Raw genomic sequence first — 7,189 nt, forward strand, 5'->3', positions numbered from 1 at the left:
GCATGCATGAGTTCTGCATGCCACTGCAAACTCCTGCCTGCCTGCACTGCGACTGTCTTTGGGATGCCTCATGGCTTAGCTCCCTGCTCCAGCAGCCTGTAAATGTGACACACAGGCCTTGGGGACCTGAAGGAAGCAGCAAATTCTGTGCATTGGGGAACAAAGATGCGTGGTGCTGGGTGCTGCACTCCCAGTTGCCCAAGGGAAGGATGCACTGGCACTGGCCATGGGCAAACAGGGCTTTCCGCTGAACCAGGGAAGATGCAAGGGGAGGGCTGAGTGAACAGCAATCTGGAATAAGGGAGAGGGATCCAGATGCCAAAATCAACTTTGCCTTCAAGCCATGGAAGAAAAACAGGAAGGGACCATGAGAGCAGTCCCAATGCCGGCACCTCCCTGTCCCACTGTGGGCCAGGACACTTCCTCCAAGACTTGGGCTCTCTGGTGGCTCATTCAGCCACTGAGTGAGCAGGAGGCTTCCTGCTGCTGGCTGGAGCCCTGCCTGGATGCACTCTGCCCCAAGTAGGCAGAGCACATCTGAACTTGCCTTGCTGCCGTTTCTCACCCTCCCCAGGGCAGATGCTGTGCCAAGATCACTGCGGGAGTTGGTACAAGCCAGACCTGGGGATGCTGAGGCTTTGCCAGGTCAAAACAGCCTGTGGTCTGCATCCACAGGGAGCAGGGTGGGTCCAGCTCCCTGGCATGGAACTGGGACCAGCCCAAGACCAGCAGGAGCAGAGTGCAGGAGAACATGGCCTGGAAACTGCTGGATGTAAAAAAATTCTATCAGGCAATGCCACATGGGAATGTCCCCAGCACTGAGGTGCAGACAGGTCCGTCTCCATGTCTCTATCCTGCACAGGGTGGCCCCATCCAGATCATGTCTCAGGCAGGGGCTCATTTGGGAAAGCAATAACCTTGGCAAAAGCCTCTGCAGCAGGGCACTGGTTGTGGGCGGTTGTGCAGTGGTGCCTGGGCTGTTTGACTGCCACCAACCCTGCCAAATTTCTGAGCTGGCCCTCAGGACTAGCCTCCTCCTCTCCCTGCCTTGCTGCCAGGATCAGCCCGCATTGTGCAGGGGAGGAGGCAAGTTGCACAGGACTGTGAAGCAAAACAGTCTCAACTTACCTCTCATGGCTGCTTCTGCTTCCTTCTCTGCCAAATGCAGAGCCAAGCAAAGAAGTAAAAGCAGCTTTGGCAGATTGTGGAAGATACAGGGCCATGAAACATGTATATGTGTGTATATCTATATATATAATGTGTATGTGTGGGTATGTATATATGCATATGTGTATGCATCAATATATAGATACATGTCGTGAGGTGACGTAGAAAGCACACGGTACATACACAGTGGTTCAGCAGGGAGGGAAGGATGCGTGTTCTGGGGAAAGGAGATGTGCAGATGTATAGATGGATGCATGGATAAGCAGTTTGGGCACCCAATTACCATCCTAAGCACCAAAGATGCTCGCCATGCAGGGCCTGATTTGTGAAGATGGGTGAGAGGCCCACAGGCAGGGCAAGGGTGGTGTTTGGGAACAAGCTTTGGGTGTGACCCATGCACCCAGTCCCCGTGAAAGTGGCATTACAGCTGACATGAAGAGACAGGACCTAAATTCTAACCAGTGCAGGTCCTGAGAGTACTGGGAAGAGCACAGGACATCTGCAGAGGGATTGCATCCCCCTTAGGAGCCGCTTCCATTATACATTGCCCAGACTCTGGGAGAGTGGGAACAGCAGGGACCCTGCCCAGGGATACAGTGAATCCAAACTGAGCTGAGCATTCACTCTGACCACGGCTTTCATCTGCACATGGGATACCTCTTCCTGGGAACCTGTTAGAGGGTCCAAGTGCTCTAGAGATCCCTGAGATCCCCCATGCTCCCTCTTCTTCATCTGCCTTCCTATCTAGCTGCCACAGGCCTGAAAATTTCTTGCCCATTATCAGCTGTTTCTTAAAGAGAGCAGGGGGAGACATCACCTGCTGGGCCAGATGTGCTGGCACCCAAACACATGTGGAGAGGTGAGAGGCCTGAGACACCTCTTGCTGCTGTATTGTTGGCTTCTCCCTTCAGGAGTGGGTTGTTCCTTTGCTTGCTGGGGCTGGCCCCTTCCTTGCCTCTAGGTTGATTTTGGTCTTTCACAGGCAGCAAATGCCAAGCACGTGGCCACAGAGACGCTGGGAGGCTAAAGCCAACAGCTCAGCTCTGCCCAGGGACTGCTGCTCGCGATGCTCTTGGGAAATGGCTGCTCCCTCCCTTCTCAGAGCAGCAACAACAGCTCTTTGAATGAGCTCACCAAGCCCATGACTTTCCTGCCAGCTTTTTTTTTTTCCCCCTCTCTTTTTCTTTGCATGGGAAACAGTCCTGTTGTCCAAGCAAGAGTTCCCAGTGTTTTGTGTGCCTACCATGAAGTGTGGTGGCACTAGGGGACACGTAAAGTCACATTGCTTTTTGCAGCAGTGCCCTCTGCATGTTCCTCACGCACATATTTCTGCTGTGCAGCATGAGGGCAGCACGTCCCTGATGTTTCCATGTCACTTGCTCTAAGGAGATGATCTCCTCCCTTCCCCAAGGCAGGAACTCCATCTTCTCCTCCAGCTGCCTCCAGGGCTTCAGAGTCTAAAACAGAGCAGGACATGCTTGGGGAGCTTCCCTTGGGAGGAATAGGGAGCCTCTCTCCCTGCTTCCTCCCACCAGCCTCACTTTGTTGTCCCCTTCATCCACTGCCACATCAGCTGCTTTGTCTGCATGGGTAGAACAAGCAAATGGAGGTTAAGGACTGCATGGCCCAGTCCTACATTGGAGCTTCTCAATCAACTGGGGCACCCAGGTTTGCAGGATTGCATGGAGCAGGCACTGGGCAGACATAGCACTGTACAGCTGGGCCTTTCGCTGCATCCTGAAAATGATGGGCCAGAGGTAAATGTGCCTCTGGGAATCTTATGTGGCTTTGCAGGGTTATAACACACAAGCCCTCCCAGCATACAGGCAGCTCCCAGCCTCGTTTCCACACTGGGAGATCCGCTAGACATGGCAGCAGCTGAGCTCCATGTGCATGCCAGGCACTGGCACTGGCATAACCACCTCTGTGCTGATGGATCTGGAGATGATAAGATGCCAAAAGTTCCAGGTCAGTGTCTACACCTGGGATCCCTTCCTGGGATGATGACTGATCTCCAGGAGGATCTGCAGACCTTGAAGGCACCGATTCCCAGGAGAAGTATGCTGACCTGGAAGACACAAATACTCAGGGAGATGCTGATCTGGAAGGCACTGATGCCAGAGAGGATGCTGACTTGGAAGGCACGGATTGCCAGTGCCAGCCTGGAAGGCACTGATTCCTGGGAGGATGCTAACCTGGAAGACAGCAATGCCTGGGAGGATGCCAACCTGGAAGGCACAAATCCCTGGGGATTTGCTAACCTGAAAGTCACCATTTATCCAGAACATCCCCTACTCCAGAGCACTCCCCACTTACGCTGGGCACCAGCTCAGGCAAGGACCACTCCAAGGGCTTGGGCTAGATATTCACTCTCAGAAAGGCATCTATGGCTGGCAGCAAAGAGCCTGGTGACCTGCCTGCAGGAAGCTAAGTCAGCACCACTTCTCACAATTTCCCTCCTCCCCAGAACTCCCCACTGGAGCTGGAAGCCACTGCCCAGCTATGGGTGAGGGGGAGTCTGGCCCCCACCTACTGCCAAACAGCCCCAAGCCCCATCCTTCTGCAGGCAAGTAAGATACGCAGACCTTGTTTTCCCACTAGATGGCAAACATTGCCTTCGGAACAGCCTTTGGAGGAATTACGTGTCCATCCCTGCCCGAGGAGGCTGAGAAAACCCTCAGGGCAAAGCCCTGGGAGCGAAGGGCCTGAGGCTGCTTCAGAGTGGGGCTAGGGGTGGTAGGGACCCCGGCATGCTCTTCATCTTGCTTTTTCTGTCATTTCTGATTGTTTTCCTTTCCTGCCTGCCTGGTTTCTCCATGGTCCTGGAAGACCATTCCCTTGCCCTGTGCTGGTGGGACACAGCACCTTGGGCATGCGGGAGGGGCATCTGGTTAACCCTGGGTAGCACCTTGAGCTTCCACAGCCGCAGAGTGAAGCCCAGAAGCTTTGCTGGGAATTAATTATGCTGTGGTTTGCAAACCAAATGCTCATTCCTCCTTGCGGGCCCCCAGGTCCACAGGCAAGCCATTATGCTGGGTGTAAATAAAGCAGGCAGGGATGAAGGCTGTGCATGTGGATGTGTAAGATCTTCTGCCAGCCCAGATGTATTTCCAGGCTTGTTTATGTTTGTTTGAATTCAGACCCAGATTTTCCCATGGTCTCTGTATTAACCTCATGCAGAAGTTTCCTGAGCATTTGCTGCTGGCCCTGGCACTGCTGCAATATTGCTGTGCAGTTAAACATGATGTGTCATAGCTAATGAAGGAGCCAACTGTGGATGGTAAATGTTTAATATGGACAAATCAAGCCAATTAGACAATGTCAAGAGAAAAGTGTGTCATCTCAGCTGTGTCCGTCCTGTGTGGAGGAGAGAATCTGTGGGAGGGCAGAACCCCAGCGGCTGCAGGATCAGCAGCTCCTTAACACCAGCCAAGGGTAAAGACACTGGATGCAGGTCTTCCTGCAGATCCCCAGTCCACCACGTAAGTACCCTCACCTGGGGGATAAACATAACCTCTTAAGAGGAGGATTTTGTTTCTAAAAGGAAGACTTCTGGGTGGCCAGAGGGGATGGCAGCTGTCTCCAGCACAGAGATGCAGAATGACAAGAAGTAAATCATCCCACTCAAAGCACTCCTTGGAGACCCCCAACAGACTCTTGGCCATTCACAGCATGCTGCATGCTTCTGTGGCAAGTCTGTGGCCCCATAGCTCAGCAGTGCTCAGACAGGAGCCCCAGGGATCCCCATCGGTGGGGTTCCCAATGGCAGCTCCCTGCCAAACACTAATTAACTAACGGCAGCAGCTGTATTCTGCCCCCAAAGCGCTCCAGAGCCCTGCTCCTGGCAGCTTCCTCTGCCCTCACTGCCTCAGTTTCCTGCCCACTCACACAGTTTGCTATTATTTAGACTTTGATGAGAAGGGTCCTTCAGGTGTCATGGCAACTTCCTTCAGGTAGGGATTATTGCCTCTTCTTCCATGAGGGCTGGAGAGTCCCTCACAGGGCTGTTTATAGTCAGAGAGAAAAATCTAGAAATTTAAAGGAAGAGAGTGACTGGGGAACAGAAACTGAGGGAGCTGTGAGGAGCCAATCTGCAGCTTGTGGCCCAGGGCTGCAAGGCAGTGACCATCGTGACAGCCACTAACTAATCCACAAGCCAAGCAGGTAGAAAGCCCCTCCGGCCCTTTCCAGCTGGGCTGCCTGCCAGCCCTTGTGTTGGCATGTGCTGATGCCTGGGGACATGGGATCAGGGCAGAAGTAGTGACAACATGGATGGTGTGGGCTCTGGTGCACCCCTGTGGCTTGAGGTTTCCCATCCTTTTGCAAAACTTGGAGCCTCTGAAAGCAGCAGAGCAGAAGTTAAGCACAGGCATGGCTACTTCACTCCTGAGGTTGAGATTTACCAATCCAGGGGGGTTTGACCCCCAGTTTTTTCCCGAGGACACCAAGGGATGGACAAGTCCCCTTGCCTGAGGATGTCAGATCCTTGCCTTGATGCATGCAGTTTTGGCCCTTCCCTGTAAGCTCAAGGTTCTGGGGGTGGTTTTCACCAAACACTTCCTGCCTCTTCATGGCATCTCCAGTCGATGACAGGCTGCCATGGGGAGCAGCCACCCTCCCACCCTCCAGCCTTATTTTAGGCCCTGTCTCAGATCCCTGCAGGCTGGACTGTGTCAGTGCTGAGGGCTGTCAAGATAATCAGCAAACCAGGGACTCTGGAGCAAACTAGGAACCATGTCCTCTCCTGCCTGCAGCAGAGTGGCACCATCCACATCCCTCAGCTAGTGCTGCCAGCTGAGAACACCCTCTAAGCCTGAAGCTGCCAATGCTTCTGCAATTCTGTTGGAGATGCACCGAGCTACTCTGGGTAAGGACCTACATCTCTCTCCCAGTGGCCTTTCTCAGGGTCTTGGCCACATGCACGGTGGTAGAGTCAAAGGGGTTGTGCTGGGGCTGCTGGGGACTGTGGGGCTGGCCATTCCCTTTGTGCTGGTTCAGATTCCCCAGCAGGTGATGGATGAGAGGCCTGAGTAAGCGAGCTTGGTGAAGGAGCTGGGGAAATGCTTTTGCTCTATGCAGTCGAGGGATGAGCCTCTCCAGACCAATCTGGCCTTGCTCTTCACAGGAGTAAAGGCAACGACCCACCGTGGCACACCGAGAGCCCCAGCAGAAGCATCTTGCAGAAACCAGCACCCAGGTCTGTACAGGAAGGAGCAGGCACCCTCCAGCTACATCCATGCTCAGAAATCAGCTCTGCCAAGGACTGCTTTCTGGTTGGGTGTGATGTCTGCTCATGGAGTCAGGTTACCTGACCTGGGCCGAAACCCACCAGAAATGATACTCAGAGTGCTCCAGCACAAGGAGGCATTTGCATCAGTTGCTGTCACCTCTGCAGCCCTGGGGACCTGCAGTGGGCACCGCTATGTCTTCAGGGCACGGGGACAGTTGAGAAGTTCAGACTCCTGCCTACGGCCTGGATAAAGAGAATTACTGAGTTCAGGGGCCCATTGGGAGGATAAGTTGAAGAGAGCACAGCACCATTTATGTGCCATCATTGCTGGGATGGCTCGACAGGAGGGGAACCAAGCAGAAACCAAAGCCTCAGAAGGAGGAAAGAGGAAGAAGTCAGTGTTGATGGCTCAGATCCTGCAATGGGTTAGCGGCCTCCACTTCCTGCAGGATTTTGGATGTTTGCTTATTCTTGCTGCATGAGCATAGGAACTTGGCTCTGCTTCAGGCCTCAGTTTTGTAGACAGTAATCTCTTTCTCTGGCTTTTTGCACCACAGTCCTTTAAAAGCAGCAGTTCCTAAAGCTGTGACCTGAGGATCCACAGTGAAGGCTTGACCAGTTGATCTACAGACCTTCTTCACCTCTGTAGTGCTGCCTGCTCTGCACGGCTGGAAACCTATAAAAGAGTCAGAACTGGGATCTGGAGCCCAGAGGAAGTGTACTAATGCCTGAAATGTACTTTCATTTCTCCCAGAAGGCAAGTTCTTTTGTTTTTATCTTTCTTTGAAGGGA

The sequence above is a fragment of the Empidonax traillii genome, unplaced genomic scaffold (assembly GCF_003031625.1).
Source record: "Empidonax traillii isolate 1590-97213 ecotype Southwest subspecies unplaced genomic scaffold, ASM303162v1 scaffold26:size2357266, whole genome shotgun sequence".
NCBI classification, from domain to species: domain Eukaryota; kingdom Metazoa; phylum Chordata; class Aves; order Passeriformes; family Tyrannidae; genus Empidonax; species Empidonax traillii.